Here is a 21,801-nt window from a genome sequence, read left to right on the forward strand (position 1 = left end):
GAAGTTATTTTTAGAACTTTTCGTTCAAACCGTTTATTATAGAATATAAAATATTTTTTTACTATTGTGTTGATATCATGCTGTAGGTTTGGTTTAATTTGTTTTTACTTCCTATTAACAGCCAAGGTCATTTAAGGACGTGCCAGGTTTTGGAGGTGGAGGAAAGCCGGAGTATCCGAAGAAAAACCACCGGCCTATGGTCAGTACCTGGCAACTACCCCACGTAGGTTTCGAACTCGCAACCCAGAGGTAGAGGGGTAGTGATAAAGTGTCGGGACACCTTAACCACTCGGCCACCGCAGCCTGCCGGGGCATGCCTGGTGCGAACTAAACATTTAAACATGTAACCTGGGTTGAAATTATTTATTGATTTAAACATATATAAACATGTGAATCTTGCTGTGTTTTATACACATGGATTTAACAAATACAGATGTGAGGTTTTGTTATGTAAACAAGTTCTCGGCCATGTAGCGTCTTTAACTAAACCACACCTATAACTCAAAGTCAATAGAGATCATTTAAATTGTACAATAGAACAAGATCATATGTTTCGGAAGAGTGAGCGTCTTCTGCTTCATCATCGACATAGTTCATAGGTCACAGCAATCTAGGTCAAATCGGGGTAAAGTCGTAATCTCCAAATGAGAATCAGTGTTATGACGACAAAACAACACTCGTACAGACAAGAATGAACTCTTTATTATGTTATTGTAATGAGATGTTCAGCAATTGACTCAACTTTTATGTGGGTTTTTCCGAGTTAAATGCGATATCTTTTTTATTAAAACTTCTGTGTTTTCCTGGTTTAAGAGGGCTCTTATTTCTCTCTTTGCATTATTACTCGTTCTTCTTTGTATGACAATATCATTTTAATATATAGACACGGGGAAAAATGATGGTATATTTTGGCACTTTGAAAAAAAAATTAAAAAAAAAATATAACAGTAATAATGACAAAATAAAAAACAAAACAATAAACTTTTGATTATTTGAAATATGTCGTAATTAAATTCGTATCTGAAGGTGTCAAATACTTGGGTCGGAGATTGTATCGTTTACGGAACGTACCAAAAGTTACCGGTCGACAGGTGTTATTGTACCATGCTTAACATAATACAAAACAGATGCATGGTGAACCAACCTAGTTTAATTTAACTTAAATTAACCGCACTTGTTGCCTTCGTCGACTTAAAGTACTATTGGTGTCTGTGTCTTTTTATGAGGTCTATATCTACAGAAAGGATTTTTCTTAAGTTATTTATGACGTATTGACTGAGTTTCTTAGCGTCGCGAATCATAACAGAACCATATCGTCTTTTCGTATTACAGAGTTATCTGCTCTTTGATATTGAAGTAGCGTCGATTGCTTGTGAAAGTAACGTCATGAATGCTGTTTTTGATTATTTTCGAAATTCATTTGAGATGTCTGACAAAAAATATTTTAGAACATTTATTCATTAATTTATAAGCATAGGGTTTTGTGTATCACCATTTCGGGTGAAAAGGTATATATATTAGGTATAAAAGACATGCGCACTTGTATTCCAATTTCAAATGGCCTTTATTGTTCAGGGTAATATATGTGAATCTTAATCATAGGATTACAATCGGAATATGATAGGCATACAATGGAATTACGATAGGAATATGATCTGAAAACAAGAGACACGTGTTATTTATGTCAAGCATCTATAATCTTCAGAATATGTAGAACAATCTAGTGACGATGGCCACTCGAATCCGAACTCATTCATGAGTGGTTCGCAGCCTTCCCTCGCATGTCTACAGAGCCAGGCACATGGTTCGATTCCACCTCCTCTTGGACTGCACTGGGGAAAATAAGTATTACAAAGGAATGTCCGTAAAAATGAACTACATTCTATTTTAACCAAAGGAAGGAATTGGTGAATTCCCAGGCCAGCCGAATCAACATGTAGATGTCCAAACCTGTTCGGCATGAACGCCATACTGTAATTCATTCCAATACACAATGGAACCTAAAAAACAAAAAATACAAAAATTATAGATAGTAAACATAACACAATGGTGTCTACAACAAAGTATACAGAGACAATAGATAGTACATATAACACAATGGTGTCTATAACAAAATATACAGAGACAATAGATAGTAAACATAACACAGTGGTGTCTATAACAAAGTATACAGAGACAATAGATAGTAAACATAACACAATGGTGTCTACAACAAAGTATACAGAGACTATAAATAGTACATATAAGACAATGGAGTCTATAACAGGGTATGCAGAGACAATAGATAGTACACATAACACAATGGTGTCTACAACAAAGTATACAGAGACAATAGGTAGTAAACATAACACAATGGTGTCCACAACAAAGTATACAGAGACAATAGATAGTAAACATAACAAAATGGTGTCTACAACAAAGTATACAGAGACAATAGGTAGTAAACATAACACAGTGGTGTCTATAACAAAGTATACAGAAACAATAGATAGTACACATAACACAATGGTGTCTACAACAAAGTATACAGAGACAATAGATAGTAAACATAACAAAATGGTGTCTATAACATTGTATACACAGACAATAGATAGTAAACATAACACAATGGTGTCTACAACAAAGTATACAAAGACAATAGATAGTACATATAACACAATGGAGTCTATAACAGGGTATACAGAGACAATAGATAGTAAACATAACACAATGGTGTCTACAACAAAGTATACAGAGACAATAGGTAGTAAACATAACACAATGGTGTCCACAACAAAGTATACAGAGACACTAGATAGTAAACATAACACAATGGTGTTTATAACAGGGTATACAGAGACAATAGATAGTACATAACACAATGGTGTCTACAAGAAAGTATACAGAGACAATAGATAGTACACATAAAACAATGGTGTCTACAACAAAGTATACAGAGACAATAGATAGTAAACATAACACAATGGTGTCTATAACAAAGTATACAGAGACAATAGATAGTTAACATAACACAATGGAGTCTATAACAGGGTATACAGAGACAATAGATAGTACACATAACACAATAATGTCAACAACAAAGAATACAGAGACAATAGGTAGTAAACATAACACAGTGGTGTCTATAACAAAGTATACAGAAACAATAGATAGTACACATAACACACTGGTGTCTACAACAAAGTATACAGAGACAATATATAGTAAACATAACACAGTGGTGTCTACAACAAAGTATACAGAGACAATAGATAGTAAACATAACACAATGGTGTCTATAACAAAGTATACAGAGACAATAGATAGTAAACATAACACAATGGTGTCTACAACAAAGTATACAGAGACAATAGATGGTACATAACACAATGGTGTCTGCAACAAAGTTTACAGAGACAATATATAGTACATAACACAATGGTGTCTACAACAAAGTATACAGAGACAATAGATAGTACACATAACACAATGGTGTCTACAACAAAGTATACAGAGACAATAGATAGTAAACATAACACAATGGTGTCTACAACAAAGTATACAGAGACAATAGATAGTAAACATAACACAATGTTGTCTACAACAAAGTATACAGAGACAATAGGTAGTACATAACACAAAGGTGTCTACAACAAAGTATACAGAGACAATAGATAGTACACATAACACAATGGTGTCTACAACAAAGTATACAGAGACAATAGATAGTACACATAACACAATGGTGTCTACAACAAAGTATACAGAGACAATAGATAGTACATATAACACAATGTTGTCTACAACAAAGTATACAGAGACAATAGATAGTACACATAAGACAATGGTGTCTACAACAAAGTATACAGAGACAATAGATAGTACATAACACAATGGTGTCTACAACAAAGTATACAGAGACAATAGATAGTACACGTAACACAATGGTGTCTACAACAAAGTATACAGAGACAATAGTTAGTACACGTAACACAATGGTGTCTACAACAAAGTATACAGAGACAATAGGTAGTAACTGTATTAAAAAGTGGTCCTTACAACAAAGTATACAGAGACAAGAGTTAATATATTCCTTTTGTTATCTTATGTTTTCACATTATTAAAGAAGAACGTTGTTCTTATAGGATAGGCTGTAGACGTTAACGTTCTTTTTAAATAATGTCTGGGTATTTCAACCTAAACAAATGTACATGTACACAACTATATTATATTAATCTTATGATAGTGCATTGCGTCTACAATCACAATATGTATACACTGTATATAATATTTTAGCCATCGTGTTTGCGTTATCAGATAAAATGCCTTACATGTATCTACCTGTCGATAGCAAAGTCGGTTATCTTCGATCAGAACAGTTCAAAACACTTCAATTTTTACACAACAAGATATGTATTTGAGAACTATTTAAAGATTGAGAGGAGCTCGTAAATTAAAACAAAAACTTTCATCCTTTTATTATTTTGGACAATAAAACATGTTGATATCATATCAAAACTGCTTAACTTTCATAAACTTTGCTTGACCATAATCAGGCATTAATTCTTAGGGGCAATTGACCAAATTGATCTACTGTGGAGGAGGAGGAGGAGGAGGAGGAGGAGAAGGAGCGTTATCACAATAAGTCTAAGTAAATCGGAGGATAATATCGTATTTATTACATATGCAATGTTAACCTTAAAAAACTAAAGATTGATAAATGTTTAGATTTCTGCAAAAGGGGCTCCTTGATCAGACTCTATGAACTTTTTAAGTAATCGGTTTAACAACGACATGACTCCGCCTGACGTGAAAAAGTAAGGGATAGAAAGTGTAAACTGAGGTTGTCTTGATTTGGATCTTTATCCATATAATATACCGTATATCGGGTTTTTTTTTAGCCTATGCCAAATTTTGCGTTTTCTGTACAAAATGACAAGTTTAATTTTTAGCGTATTTCATTTTTAGCGTTTTCACAACGTGTAATTCAAATTTTAGCGTACATATGTTTCATATACAACAAAAACGAAGAAGTACAGTAAAAATAATTCATCTACACGTTTGTTTGCTTCAGCAAACTCAGGTCTGTCCCTGACCGGATTTTCTTTGTCCTTCCGTGTAACGATTACAAATCGTAGCATGGCCATGTTTCACTTGGCAATGCGACTCTCGTTATGATTTCAAATAGATCTATAAAAGGACAAAACATATGGTCAACTGTGAGTACATTTTTATTGAATAATACAGTTCAGTCGAGTCACGGCCAATTAAGCACACCTGTATACGGCATGTGTAAACAGGTGATCGCGGTTCATGAAAACACCCCTACAAGGGAGCTAACTCTTACTGTCAAATGTGATCAATTTTAGCGATATCTTATAATTCGTGACCGAGTCTGGTCGCGAAAATAGCGAAAATTAGACACTCGCTAAAAAAAACCCGATATACGGTACCATAACCATTTATTGCTGTGGTTGCTGATGTTGAGGATTATAAATAGTGATATCATCACGCTTGGTTAGTTTTGTTGACTGACGTTTACTTACAGTGACGTTTTGACAACCCCTGGGGTGGCTTGTTGACTGATGTTTACTTACAGTGACGTTTTGACAACCCTCTGGGATGGCTTGTTGACTGACGTTTTCTTACAGTGACGTTTTGACAACCCTCTGGGATGGCTTGTTGACTGACGTTTACTTACAGTGATGCTTTGACAACCCTCTGGGATGGCTTGTTGACTGACGTTTACTTACAGTGACGTTTTGACAACCCTCTGGGATAGCTTGTTGACTGACGTTTACTTACAGTGACGTTTTGACAACCCTCTGGGATGGCTTGTTGACTGACGTTTACTTACAGTGATGCTTTGACAACCCTCTGGGATGGCTTGTTGACTGACGTTTACTTACAGTGACGTTTTGACAACCCTCTGGGATGGCTTGTTGACTGACATTTACTTACAGTGACGTTTTAACAACCCTCTGGGATGGCTTGTTGACAGACATTTACTTACAGTGACGTTTTGACAACCCTCTGGGATGGCTTGTTGACTGACATTTACTTACAGTGACGTTTTGACAACCCTCTGGGATGGCTTGTTGACTGACATTTACTTACAGTGACGTTTTGACAACCCTCTGTGATGGCTTGTTGACTGACGTTTTCTTACAGTGACGTTTTGACAACCCTCTGGGATGGCTTGTTGACTGACATTTACTTACAGTGACGTTTTGACAACCCTCTGGGATGACTTGTTGACTGACGTTTACTTACATTGACGTTTTTAAAACCCTCTGGTATGGCTTGTTGACTGACGTTTACTTACAGTGACGTTTTGACAACCCTCTGGGATGGCTTGTTGACTGACATTTACTTACTGTGACGTTTTGACAACCCTCTGGGATGGCTTGTTGACTGATGTTTACTTACAGTGACGTTTTGACAACCCTCTGGGATGGCTTGTTGACTGACGTTTACTTACAGTGACGTTTGACAACCCTCTGGGATGACTTGTTGACTGACGTTTACTTACAGTGACGTTTTGACAACCCTCTGGGATGGCTTATTGACTGACGTTTACTTACAGTGACGTTTTGACAACCCTCTGGGATGGCTTGTTGACTGACGTTTACTTACAGTGACGTTTTGACAACCCTCTGGGATGGCTTGTTGACTGACGTTTACTTACAGTGATGGTTTGACAACCCTCTGGGATGGCTTGCTGACTGACGACAAAGTAAACACACAAGAGGATTATCGGGAATATTCGTCGAATCGTCATGATTGCTCCCTATAAAAAAGAAACAATATTATGTCATCTCTTTCAGAATATAGTCTAAAACATGATTTAAGAGACAACATTGCATACATATGTAATACAATTTTAGAGATTCCTCGTTTAATGTAATAATGAGTATAATTTAAAGTTTACGGAACTGTCCGTTGTACAGACATTCACAGTTAGCATTGTCGATATAAACACAACAGGGTTTAAGTGATGTTTGTATTGATTGCATTTGGTACCTACAAATATATCACTATGGTGAGGACAAACAGTGATCTTAAACAAGTAACTATTAATATACCATGTTTTACACTACAATATTTACATTGTGTTGCATTTGTCTATATGTCGTTAGTAAACCAAATTGTATTCATGAGACTGTATACTACAATTTACAGTGATTCGGTCAGTGTAGGAATACAGCTCCAATTGTTGTAGGTTAAACAATGGCCGCCAGTTACTTTCGGCCTAGAGAGCTTAGGAATGCTAGCACTTATTTACAGAAACCACAACGAAAAATAAAGCAACATCACAAGTTATGACAGTATCATTTTATAATTAGAAAAATGTAGTCAATACGAAATTACTATAAGTGCCATTCTTGATCTATACGAAATATGATCAAATTGTCAATGTCGTCACACTCACAGGGGCTCGTTCCGAATTTTCAGAAATGCAAGATACAACAATAAAAGTAATGTATTTAATTTATAAAATCAATCTTGTATAAATATCGGGAGTATCGACATGGTTTCCGGTTGTGTGTGTGTGTAGGCCTACTGGATTTTAGTTTTGTGGTTATTAACTGATGTCAAAGGCCTACCTTACAAAATCGAGCCCCTGTGAAGTTGAAAATCGTCTGCTAAGTTAGCCTAGCGACACTGAGTTGACCGGTTAGACTGGAATCTGTTTCGAACGAAATATCCTTGGAATCGCTTTCCCCTACTGTCAAGACGACTTTCATTTAGAATCTAAACGCTGGTATTCTTCTTAAAATAACGTAAATCCAGTCGATAGAAACATAAGTGTTTCCGAGGAATCGAGTCTGTCCTGGGCAATGCCCGTTCAAAGCCGCATCACTTCTAAATGTTAACTTTATATCATTGCGCAGAAAAAAAACTCCGATTTTGAACAATCAGAAATTATGCAATTGTGAACAATTTGACGATACCTACAAGCGTATATGAAATAAAAAATAAAGCCAAATTTGTACAAAAACGATCTTATGTGCTTGCTATTAATAACGTCATCAGGGACTATATTATTCCTTCTGGAAAATTCGGCTGTTCCGGTATTTGAACTTGATGACGTCAGTGATAGGGTAAGCGGCAGATTTAAACGCGTCATAACCTACAGTAAATAAAATCTTTATAAATGTAAATATAAGCATTGAACTGTTACCAAATGGTAGTATAAAGTCGATATGAATACAATTTGGGAGACAGATAAATATTTCACGTCGCCCTAACGGGCGACATTCTATTTATCTGCCACCCAAATTGTATTCATATCGACTGTATACTACCATTTGGTAACAGTTCAATGCTTAAATGATTTCCGGTTACTAATCTTATAACATTAAATATTTTTATTCTGCGATATATAACAGTAACCTTAAAAATATGGAAATTTTTCACATTAAAATATATCTATATCAGTCAATAGGTTTGTGACATATATCACAATTACATTGTAGAAGCATATAGTTACAAAGTATAAAGCATGATTTAAGTTCAGGGATAAGTCATATTAACAATAATAAAATATAGAATATTGATATTCTAAAAGAACTGATATAATAACATACTTTTAGATAAATAAAACCAATAACAAAATCACAATTTCCAATCCAGAGAACAAGTGATCGTGACAGTCCCTACCTACCAAACTTTCTAAAATCGCACTTACATACATAATGATTAACAGACTTCTTGTCCAATTATTACAATTAAAACATTGTCTTACATAATAGTATTGGTATATATGGTCATTATATTTAATAACCTGAATATCCTGTTATACATATTTAGCGACCTGGAACAGTAGGTGTTGGACAAGAAGCCTATGGGCCTTAACGCTCACCTGAGTTTTGATATATTTGGCTCCCTGTGACCTTGAACGAAGGTCAAGGTCATACATTTGAACAATCTTGGTAGCCTTTCATCCAAGCATGCTACAAACCTAATATTGAGTCTCTGCGCCTTTTGGTTATCAAGAAGATGTTATATAAAGATCTCAGCGTATTTGTCCCATGTGACCTCGAATGAAGGTCAATGTCATCTATTTGGGCAAACGTGGTAGCCCTTCGTCCCAGCATACTACATATATGATATTGGGTCTCTGTGCCTTTCGGTGATCAAGAAGAAGTTGTTCGAAGGACCTTAGCTTATTTGACCCATGTGACCGTGAATGAAAGCCAAGGTCATCCATTTGAACAAACTTAGTAGCCCTTTATTTTAGCATGCTACAGGACGAATAACAGGTCTCTGGGCCTTTTGGTTATAAAGAAGAAGTCGTTCAAAGATTTTAGCATATTTAAACCCTGTGAACTTGAATGAAGGACAAGATCATCAATTTGGGCAAACACGGTAGCCCCTCATCCAAGCATACTACAGGACCAATATAGGCCTCTGGGCCTTTTGGTTATCAAGATGAAGTCGTTCAAAGATTTTAGTATATGTGAGCCCTGTGACCTTGAATGAAGGTCAAGATCATTCATTTGAACCAACTTAGTAGACTTTATACCAGCCTGCTACAGATATAATATGAGGTGTCTGTGCCATTTGGTTATCAAGAAGTCGTTTAAAGATTTTGGCATATTTTACCCCTCTGACATTGAATGAAACTCAAGGTCATCCTTTTGAACAAACTTGGTAGCCTTTCAACCCAGCCTGCTACCAACCTAATACTGGGTATCTGCGCCTTTTTGTTATCAATAAGATGTCATTTAAAGATTTGAGCATATTTGTCCCATGTGACCTTTAATGAAGGTCAAGGTCATCCATTTTGGGCAAACTTGCTAGCCAATCAGCCCGGTATACTTGAGATATAATATTGGGTATCTGGGCCTTTTGGTTATCAAGAAGTGTTCAAAGATTTTAGCTTATTTGAAATGAAGGTCAAGGTCATCCATTTGAATAAACTTGGTAGCACTTCATCTTAGCATGCTACAGGACGAATAATAGGTCTCTTGATCTTTTGGATAACAAGACGTCGTTCAAAGATTGTAGCATATTTGAACCCTGTGATCTTGATTGAATGTCAAGGTCATCTATTTGGCAAACTTTGAAGCCCTTGTACCAGCATGCTAAAGATATGATGTTGGGCCTCTGTGCCTTTTGGTTATCAAGAAGAAGTCGTTCAAAGATTTTAGCATATTTTACCTTGTGACCTTGAATGAAGGTCAATGTCATCCAGTTGTAGAAAACTTGTTAGCCATTCATCCCAGCATGCTAAAGGACCAATATTAGGTCACTGGGCCTTTTGGTTATCAAGAAGAAGTCTTTTAAAAATTTTAGCATATTTGACCCCTCTGACCTTGAATGAAGGTCAAGGTCATCCTTTTGAACAATATTGGTAGTCTTTCATCCCAGAATGCTACAAACATAATATTGGGTCTCTGCACCTTTTTGTTATCAAGAAGATGTCATTTAAAGATGTCATCATACTTGTCCTATGTCACCTTGAATGAAGGTAAAGGCCATCCATTTGGGCAAACTTTCTAGCCAATCAGCCCAGCGTACTACATATATAATATTGGGTATCTGGGCCTTTTGGTTATCAAGAAGAAGTTGTTCAAAGATTTTAGCTTATTTGACCCCTGTGACCTTAAATAAAGGTCAAGGTCATCCATTTGAACAAACTTGGAAGCCATTTATCCCCTCATGCTATAGACTCATTACCAGGTCTCTCGGCCTGTTGGTAATCGAGAAGAAGTGTTGAAAATGTAAATTGTTTATGACGCCGGACAAAAGGCAATCGCAATAGGTAAAAATGTTAAACTAAATAAGTAGCAGCTGTATTCTGCGAAATTGATGCCTATGTTTCTATGGTCGACTTTGTAGTGTCATCATGGTTGCCAGAATTAAATGTATCAAAAATAAATTACTTTAAAATGTCTTCTTCTCGTTGATTGAAGGTTAAATGATCAGGATATTTGATCAGTGGTATTCCGTACTAATTGATTTCCACGTTTGTTTATAAGAAAACTATTGACCTGTACTTTAAAGGTCAGCGGTAACAAATATAGAGAAATCGTTTTTTTCTTCATTAACGAAGAGTTCCAAGTTCGTGATATTTTGTATGTGGTATGCTGTGATATATAACTAATAAGTTTGTTCAATAGACATACTTTTGAGACCGACGGTGTCAAATTTGTTACGGTCACAAATATCACAGGGGGATAATTTCAGTTTAGATGTGTTCGGTCAAGGTAAAGGACACAGTTACTATTTGTTAAAAGAAAATCCTTTGTTTCGGCGCTCTAGCGGCTTCAGTCAAAGAGAGATTTTGATTAATCTTCAAAAAATGGTAAAGGATCAAGATATATCGGGCAAGTTTGATTTTCAGCGTTGTTGGGACAAGGTCAAAGATTACTAAAATACAACCCAAAATAGTCCGTCAAAATTGTTATCGAAGGCCCTATTTAGACATTAAAACCTTCTGTAATCTCAGACGATAATGCATGTGTTTTAAAACTTCCTTAAGGTCAGGATCAAGGTCGCTGTTACTAAAAATATAACAAGGAATAAACTATGGGAGCCTGAAATTGGTTCCGAGTTCCGAGTTTCGTTTAACATAAACGGAACTCGGAATCAGACACAGCCATAAAGTATAAAGTACATCATATAAGGCCCTTACAGAAGGCAAAATATTCTGAGATATCACAGTCATGGTGATACTCTGTGATATACAGACAGGCACGAGGAACTTAAAAAAAGTTGATTATGTTTAGGTCAAGGTCATACCGTAATTTGTATATTTGCAGTTTATCACTCAGGTTAAGTTCAGGTATGGAGACAGACAGCGTGACCCTCAATGACGTGTTAGTAATCCAGTTAGAATAAGTCGATGACAAATATTAGATATTATCTACATTGCATTCTTTACACATGATAAGAATTCGTGTTTTAAAAGGACAAGTGTGTTACCACCGTGCACCAACCACCGAGATCACCGTCAAATACAAATACGAAATTATCTATTGGAATGATAGCAAGCTCCGAAATCATATCATATAAGTTATCTATAGGAATGAGAGCAAACTCCGAAATCATATCATATAAGTTATCTATAGGAATGGTGCCGTCAACCACCGATATCACCGTCCAATCGTCAAATACAAATACGAAATTATCTATAGGAATGATAGCAAACCCCGAAATCATATCATATAAGTTATCTATAGGAATGGTAGCAAACCCCGAAACCATATCACATGAGGCCGACAGTACATGCACTTTGTCACTATCGAACCGTACAAATGTATGTCGTGTCATAGTTTATCACGAAGTCAGCAAGTATCGCTGTTATACGGTCATTATATACATGTATGATATCAAGGTACAAGGTGATCGGGTGGCAAAATCTGCCTTTCTCGTAGTCTACCGGAGTTCCATTCCCCGAGATACAATAAAATCAGTATTTATAAGTCTAAACTTAATGACAACGGGGTTTATTTACTGTTTAACTGTATATCCCATTTAAACAGTCCAATCAATAATTCACACCAAATTAATAATAATTTGTCATAAATTACTTAGTTACATCATTCCACAACATCAAGAAACTAATTTTGAACATGGCCGTATTGGTTGTTAAAATACAGGGTGTGTAGCACGCGGAACAAATCTAAGGTACGAAGAGGATAGATTTTCGTTTTTATCGGCCTTTTTCAACCGAGATGTTAACGAAATGAAGCCTGGGAATGTAAATGATCCTGATTGTTTATCTTTTATTGTTTTTTTAAGTGGATTTAATGATGGGTTCGTGGAAAAGAGGTAATGAAATGACCACTTTAAACATTTGCACGTAATTTTTCACAAACTTGGAAAATTTGACAGTTCGCGCAGTCCGCTTTGGGAAGTAAGAGAATACACGGCGTCCGTCATAAAGTTCTCGGCATGTGTAGTATCGTTCCGTACGATTGTAATTCCTATATATAATGTACAATCCGTAATATATATGTAACCGGAACGGGAAATAAAGATATATACAGTATCATGGCTGAGCACATGTGTTGGCTGATTCTATCCGGGCCATCTGGTCCCAAACACACGACATAACATTACAGCATGTAACCTTCAGTTTGATTGACAACGCCTTTCATATGTCTCTTGGTCAAATCCTCATGTCAAATTTAATTTGGGTAAGGGAGGCAATTTCGTAGGTAATATTAACAGGTAAGGTACAATGTAGCGATGCAGTAATGATGAAGACTTCACCATAATTGGATCATTTGTCTCCGTGCAGGCTAGAGCAAAATTGTAAAAATTAATTTCTTCATGTATCACAAATTAATCATAGCATTCCAATTCATTCAATTAACAGATTTTTCGTCCGTTCTTATTGCGTTTTAAGTAAAAGTGCCGATGTTATACTCACTTTGATATGACGGTAGATAAGCTGTGATCTCCACCAGGACAACACGGTCTGACCGATAACAGATCCGGTTATAACTGGCTATACTATATCGGTGTCACATTCTGAAGTGACGTAAACAATAGATGTGTTTGTATCATTCTAGGTAAACACTGGAAATTAACTGTTTTTATTTAATATGCGAGATGGCGGAGAACACAGCCATCATAATTTAAAACATAATAATTATTCAGTTGAATGCGTCAAAACAGTATGACGCCATCATTGGCAAAAAGGCCAGTCGGTATTTGTTTAAGCGACTATATCTGTATATTTCTCATTTTTCATACTCATTAAACGGTCATTTCTTATTAAAATAGTTAAAATGTGTTTATGATATAGGTACACCAAACCTGTCGGTACGTTTTGTCTGTAGTCCGACTTCTATACCACTTACATGGAGCTAGCTGATATCAGTCTAACAAGAGATCAGACAGAGATCTTGGCGCCCATCATTGAATGTTTTTTGTTGGTTCTATGTCAGACTGATCTTTTCTCTATTTTCCTCTTCTTTCCACTCTTCATCTTAATCATAAGGGCCGTGGTGTTCAAAAGGTGATTAGCTTAATCACTTAATTATAGAAAATTTCATTTCTTATTTGTTGCAAAACCTGTGGGTATATCATCTGATGGAAGATAAGTGAAAATTTCAGAATTTCATGAAGTTTTGTCAAGTTAGTTCTACCAGAAATTATTTTATCAGGATTTGAAAAATGCTGTTAAAATGTCATAAGCCTAATCACCTTTTAAACGACAGGGTCCTGATATATGATACCCTCTCCAGTACTTTTCAAGAAATAGCGATAACAAACTTCAATTTTAACAATCCATGATGGCCCCCTGTCGGCCATCTTATTTTCTGAAGAAAAAAAAATGCTTAATTAATTTGGCACAACTCTAGGACCACGGGAAACCTACACAAGAAGTTTGAAGAATGTCCCTTTAGTATATAAAAAAAAACAAAAAAAAACAAAAAAAACCTTCAATTATCAAAATCCAAGAAGGCCGCATGTCCACCCTTTTGTTTTTCTGTCCAATTATCTTATTGAAATGACACAAATAGGGACCAAGGGAAAAAGAGGCCAGAAGTTTGAGAAATGGTAATAACAAGGATTGTTTATGGCCGGACGGACGGCAACGGACCACACACGGATGACGGAAAAACGGCGGACCACGGATCGGATGGTGGGCTGATAATACGTCAAGATTATGATTCTTTAAATGCTAATTTTAACAGGTTTGTGAACATCTGATAGGAACAGCTAAGGTTTGCTCTTTTTACGAAAACATGATGTAAGGGAGGTAAGCAGCATTATTTACCCTACAACATCCACGTGCTACCTAAATGTATATAGTCCATCGCTAGGGAAAGGAATTATAGAGGTATTAATTATATTATACTATCTATGTATACAGTCCGTTATTCCACCCTAGGGAGGGGACTTACAAATGTATATAGGTATTAATTATATTATACTATCTATGTATACAGTCCATCATTCCACCCTAGGGAGGGGACTTATATAGGTATTAATGATATTATACTATCTATGTATACAGTCCATTATTCTACCTTAGAGAGAGGACTTATATAGGTATTACAGTGGACCCGCGATAATCCGGACGCCGATAGTCCGGAAAACTCACAGTCCGGACGGAAATGCACGGGAACGGATTTCCGTAACGTTATTTGTAATCACCAGTCCGGAAATTCGGATTCCGATTCCGGAAGCTCATTTTGGGAACGGAACGTACTTTTCATTAGTAAATTTCCCTCAATAATCCGGACGATTTTTTCACCACGAGGAGAAAAAAATGTCGGGGCAAGTCACCCGTGTCGACAGCTGTACAGACAGACTATCGCTTGACACTGTGCGTAGTCATAGCGACCGCTGCCAGGTCATAGCCCCGGCTGTTTACCTGTGTTACAATGTGTAGCTTTTGTTTTTATAACGGTACATTGCTTTTTCTCTACGACCTAAATGTTATTAAATTTCCCCGCGTTTCGCTAGTATAAGCCGGGAAAATGTTGTATAAACGGCTCGTGCTACTCGCTCCGTACGTGTAATAGATCACGTGATACAGGTGAAATAGGGTATTGTAGTAAGGTGAAATATCATTATCTAGCTGCCCACAGTACGGTTAACACCATGGAGTCGAATTCAGACGTCCGCATACAGGCCCAGATTACAGCAGCCATATCTCAATCACAAAACAACATAATGAGCGACATGAGAAACTTATTCCAATCCATGTCGTCAGAGAACGCGCGGCTTGCGGACAATATTAGTGGTGATTATAAATTCAAAAAACGTGGAAATGAGGAGCAACACAAACACAACGTCAGAGTTTTAAACAAATTTAAGGAAGTTGAGGCAGTTGTTTCCTCCATGAACAACGAACACACACCAAGCCTCATGGAAGAAAAAGTCGAACAAGGTATGCAGTTAGTTTCCCACCGCCAAAAGCTAATTAAATTAGCAGACTCGTCCGAGGCAGGTTGGCTCGCCGTCAGCGAGTACGAAACAAATCCTTTGGCCGACGACAGCGACGACGAAAGGAGGATTATCAAGGCACAGTCACGAGCCGATAGGAAAATCAAGGCAGAACGTCAAAAACGTCAGAACGACAGGCGACCTTATAATCCAGCGTTTCGACAAAACAACCACACTGTACACAGGGCTGGGAACGGTGAAATGGACCACAGCACGTGCACGAGAGCCACACCGCTAAAGAAGCCTGGGAGATGTTTCAATTGTAGGGACCAGGGTCATTGGAAAGGGGAGTGTCCCAAGGGAGCAAGACTCACCAATGACAAGATAAGTAGTTTTTCTTTAATTCATTTGAATACGGTGAGTAATACTGTATCCAGTAATCTAAATGTTTTGGTCGGAGGCGACGCTGTGACGACGCCAGTAGGCAGGCTATTAGCTCAGGTACACCAGTGGGAGAAAATTACACAAAATGGTCATATTCTCGACATTATAAAAGAAGGGTACAAGATACCATTGAAAACCACCCCGGTAAGTACTGTTTTAGACAACAATAAATCTGCTAAGAATAATGCTGAGTTCGTTACACAAGAAATACAAAATTTGGTTAAAAAAGGATGCGTTTCCATGGTAACAAAAAAACCAGAGGTAGTCAATCCTTTGACAGTGGCCTGTAACAAAAAGGACAAGCTTAGGTTAGTACTAGACTGCAGACATGTCAATCCACATTTGTTTCAATTTCGATTTAAGTATGAGGACGCTCAAGTAGCCAGAAGCACATTTGACAAGGGGGATTTTTTATTCAGTTTCGACCTCAAATCTGCTTATCATCACATCATGATTTATCCGCCACATCGCACATTCCTAGGATTCGGTTGGCAAGGTAAGTTTTACGTATTCAACGTGCTACCATTTGGTATCAGTACAGCAGGACATATTTTCACAAAAGTTACCAAAGAGGTGGTTAAATTCTGGCGAACGAAAGGATTTAATATTCTGATGTATTTGGACGACGGAATAGGGGGAGGTAAGTCTGTCGAGCCGGTACAAAGAATTAGTAAACAAGTTAGGTCTGACCTGATAAGTCTCGGATTTCTATTAGCTGAGGAAAAATGTACTTGGATACCCGTACAGAGATTGTAGTGGTTATGTTTCATATGGGATACAAAGGAAAACAGGTTACATGTATCTACTGAGCGTATCCAAAAGGTCACCCAGTACTTGGAGAACATTAAGGCTCAGTTGAGCGTAGGTAAACGCGTAGTCAGCGTTCGTTTTCTGGCTTCCATCGTTGGACAGTTAATTTCCACCCATGCGGTATTAGGGGACAACGTGCGATTTCATACGCGCAGTATGTATAGGTGTGTTTTGGAAAGAGCGTCTTGGAATTCAGCGGTAGTAGTAACTAAGCAGGCTGAAAATGAGATCGATTTTTGGCGGGAAAACATTCAAAAAATGAACGAAGGAGGTTCAAACATTGGTCATTTGACAGGCACGACGTTCGATGTTGCGTTGTTTACTGATGCTTCATTTGCAAGGTTACGGCGGCTATTTAGCTACCAGTGATAATGTCCATATTGGTACCCAGGATATGTTTGGGTCATGGAGTTACATTGAAAAACACGCTAGTTCCACTTGGAGAGAATTAGAGGCAGTTAATAGAGTTGTCAAACACAATTTACCCTTATTGACAGGTAAGTCGGTAGAACTGAACACTGATAACAAAAATGTACAGATCATTCTCTCAATAGGCAGTCGAAAAGAGCAGCTACACGAAATCGCCAGCGATATCGTAAGTACATGCCATTTGGCAGCTATACACATGCGCCCTAAGTGGATTCCTAGAGCGGAAAACGGTACTGCCGACGAGCTGAGTCGGCAGAGTGATTACGATGATTGGGGTGTTCAGACATGGGTTTTTAGAAAGTTGTCATGTCTGTTTGGTGAATTCACAGTTGATTGTTTCGCATGCGATTACAACAGAAAGTGCGAAAAATTTTATTCAAGATTTTGGTGTGCAGGGACCTCAGGAATAAACGCATTTGACTTTAAATGGAATTCAGAATTCAGCTGGTTAGTTCCACCACCAAGTTTGATAGCTAAGACTATTCAGAAAATAGAATACGAAAAAGCAAAAGCGGTATTGATAATTCTGGAATGGAAATCTGCGGCATATTGGCCTAAAGTAGAACAGTGTGTTAGTAGTGGAATTTTTAAGCACAAAATGTATTTCAAAGGAGAAAGTTTCACCCACAAAGGGAGGGGTAATAACGGTATATTTGGCAAGGTTTCACAAAAATTTAGATTCATAGCTCTAATTTGTAATTAATTAGGTTTTTGTTTCCATCCTTCAGGCCTAGACCTACATACTAATGTGACTGCAGCCGCAATCGGAAGTGGAGTAATGGGTGACAGCGGTTTGGGCAAATTATCCAGGAAGATGGCACATTTTTTGCTACAATCCAAAAGTGACAATACGACCAAGGCATATTACTACAGTTTCAAGAGGTGGGAATCTTTTATCAAAGGACATGGCTTTAATCATTTACCAGCACAACCCATACACGTAGCGTTATATATCACGCATTTATTAGATAATAATTTTTCGTATCATTCCATTAACTCTGCTATTTACGGGATCAAATAGGCTCACGAACTTAATAATTTTATTGATCCCACAAAGAATGCATTTATATCAAATCTTCAGGAGGCGGCCCGCAGAATTGCCAAAGTGTGTAAAAAAGATCCAGTTAACGTAGAAATGCTTGTTAGATTGTGTGAGATGTTCAAAGATTCAGACGATCTCGTCGTTATCAGAGATTTGTGTATGATACTGCTGAGTTTTGCAGGTTTTTTGAGATATGACGAAGTAAGTGCATTGCGCGGTGTCGATATAAAAGTTCGCGATAGTCATTTATTGTTGTATATTGAAAAAAGCAAAACCGATCAATATAGGAACGGTAACGAAGTTCTCATAAGTAAAGGACATACTTTAGCCTGTCCTTACCAGACGTTTCAGAAATATACGGAGCTATCCGGCATTACTCTCGATAGTGAGTTTTATATTTTCCGTCCAATTTTCAGATCAAAAGACATTTGCAATTTGGTTTATAAAAACAAGCGATTAAGTTACACGAGAGCCAGGGAAACGATTATTACCAGACTACGTTTGGTCGGACCAAACCTTAATCTTGGTTTACACTCTCTGAGATCAGGCGGCGCTAGCGCGGCGGCTAACTCTACCGTGAACGAGAGATGCTGGAAGAGACACGGACGCTGGAAGAGCGAGGGTAGTATGGATGGTTATGTGGTGGACACGGTAGAAAAAATGGTTAGCTGTGTCCAGGTCTTTAGAGCTGTAGAGTTTACCATTTGGTCCCAGCTTCACATGTCCGGAACCCCCAATTGTTGCGTTTCTACTCTACGCGGCAGGCTAGTCGGCAAAATGTAGTATTTGTGTCGGTGTTGTTTATAATGGAGTAGATAGAGGAGTTTTATACTTAAATTTTCCCGCGTTTCGCTAGTATAAGCCGGGAAAATGTTGTATAAACGGCTCGTGCTACTCGCTCCGTACGTGTAATAGATCACGTGATACAGGTGAAATAGGGTATTGTAGTAAGTTGAAATATCATTATCTAGCTGCCCACAGTACGGTTAACACCAAAACTTGACAAGTTTTGCAATGCACTTGTATTCGTTTATATATATACAAATGTATATATAAATTTTATTGTGTTATAGTATAATTTCCGAATATTTTTTATATGTGCTGTACATGTTGGTGATTAGGGGTAAAACATTTGTTTCAATATTTTTGTCCATCCCGGATCAGTCCAAGGTTTTCCAGAGTTTTTTATATACATATTTAAAAAATAACGATTTATTCTGAAACATACTATTGAGAAAAACATGTTTTTATCTCTGTTTATAATGGAGTAGATAGAGGAGTTTTATACCAGAATTTATGCACAAACATACAGTTCGTGACACGATAATTAATCAATCTCAAATACATGTAATAAATTTATGATCGGTAGTTAACATCATTAACACTTGTGTAAAAGTTCTGAGGAGTTACGGCACTACTGTAATAGTTCCGACTCCTGAGACCAGTGTATCCTCGTATAGTGATTTTCAAGTTCGTCAACTCTGTGGTTCTGTCTCGACATTTACAGCTGGCTACAGATCAATGGAATGACAACACAGTTTATAAAGTTCAACATTTTATTATATGAAGATTAGAAGTGATGAAACATATGATGACTGAATATATACATAATGCACACGTAACCTAGCCGTGCGTCCGGTCCATATCTCGTATGAAAAATATCCACCCCTGTCCCTCCCTGGGGATAAATGTACCCAAAAATACCACGACTATAACATGCCTACAACGGGAAAAGACCACCCGAAATAACAACGGAATTACTGACTATATCATGCCTATAATTGAGAGAAAAATACCGCCCAACCCTGGATAATTTAGAGGTTTAAAAGTCCGAAATCTACTGCATACCTGACTCTACGAAGGAGAAAGACGAGCCGGCCAGCTACATGTAAGCCTCTGCCAGACTGTCGTATAATACTAAAATTCCCAGCTATATAGCTAAATTTAATTGTATGCCTCGAAATACACGTGCAGTTTGTCCCAAGACTATAGATAGACCGATACCTGAGCGTAGAGTAATGTACAGGTAAGGTGATTATAAATAAACACATACCCCGAACATTAGCCAGTCAGAAACGTCGACAAATACAACCGGAAGGGATTCCCCAACGGGAATACCCCGTATAAACACAACAACACACACTCTAATATACAGGATGTAAATATGGTACTATATACAACAGGTAAGTGTTCAAAACCCAAATCTTTTACATTCGCCCTCCCTTAAAAGAGACAAATGCCCTCATTTGGTATAATCAATAATCCAATGGTTTTGTAACACTATATCAACCATCATAACAGCGTTACCCAATAAACATGATAGACCATGCGTCCATGGTTTTGGGAAAAAAACAAGGCCTTCTACATAAAAACAATTCAAAGTTGACAATTATGACCGCAGTTGTACCAAGACAACAGCAACAAGATGTTTAAGTATAAAAAAATAGACATTTTAACCATCTTGTACAAAAAACATAACTAAATACCAATTCATCAACCCACATATAGCATACAGCTGTACCATGACAACATGCATAACCAGATATATAGCCCATAAGACATAAATGCTTTAAAATATCCCAGATCCAAAGACCTGCATGCATACTTTCTGATAATGGAATAATCCCTCGGACCTTGTCTTCGATATAAGACCCTGAAATTTACCTTACATGTGATGTTATACACAGCAGGTAAACTGTGATCAGCCCCAAATACTTAAGTATTAGGCTGCTTACGCTAAAGTAACAACACATGAAAATAAAAATCAATTCCGATATACCTCTATTCCATACCAGAAATATACATAACCCCTCCACTGAAACCAGTGGACAGCACTTCCTGTCTTACAGCTACACAATCATACAGAAAAATTAATAATCAAAACTTACACAAAAATAAACTAGAAAAACCATATGATGATATATAACAATGAGTATGTACAACACATGTAGAAATTTTCGTCCACCCCCCCCCCCCCCCCCCCCCCCCCAAGAAACCTATCCAAACGTCATATATATGATATATTTATCACACAAAAATAAAAATAAAAAAATAACTGTTCACTCCACATCCTCTGGAAAACTGGAGAAGTCCTCATCCACAGGGATGTAGCACGATCCCGCGTTCACCTTGCGGTACCACCGCGCACTGTCACGTAAAATTCCAGCCGGGGTGACCTCCTGGTCCCGCGACACGGTGTTCTCCCGCCCCAGGAGTGCAGCGGTGCTCTCCGGGGCTAC

At 37.4% G+C, this 21,801-nt stretch overlaps 1 long non-coding RNA gene across 1 annotated transcript; it reads right to left on the reverse strand.

Moving 5' to 3' along the window:
* Positions 1-1,545: 1,545 nt before the first annotated feature.
* Positions 1,546-13,467, reverse strand: LOC117317671. The gene is made up of 3 exons (XR_004530225.1): positions 13,367-13,467; positions 6,668-6,769; positions 1,546-2,000 (listed from the first exon to the last, which is right to left on the reverse strand). It is a non-coding gene; the product is annotated as an uncharacterized LOC117317671 (long non-coding RNA).
* Between the last annotated feature and the right edge of the window lie 8,334 nt (positions 13,468-21,801).

This window comes from Pecten maximus, chromosome 19 (assembly GCF_902652985.1).
Source record: "Pecten maximus chromosome 19, xPecMax1.1, whole genome shotgun sequence".
Lineage (NCBI taxonomy): Eukaryota > Metazoa > Mollusca > Bivalvia > Pectinida > Pectinidae > Pecten > Pecten maximus.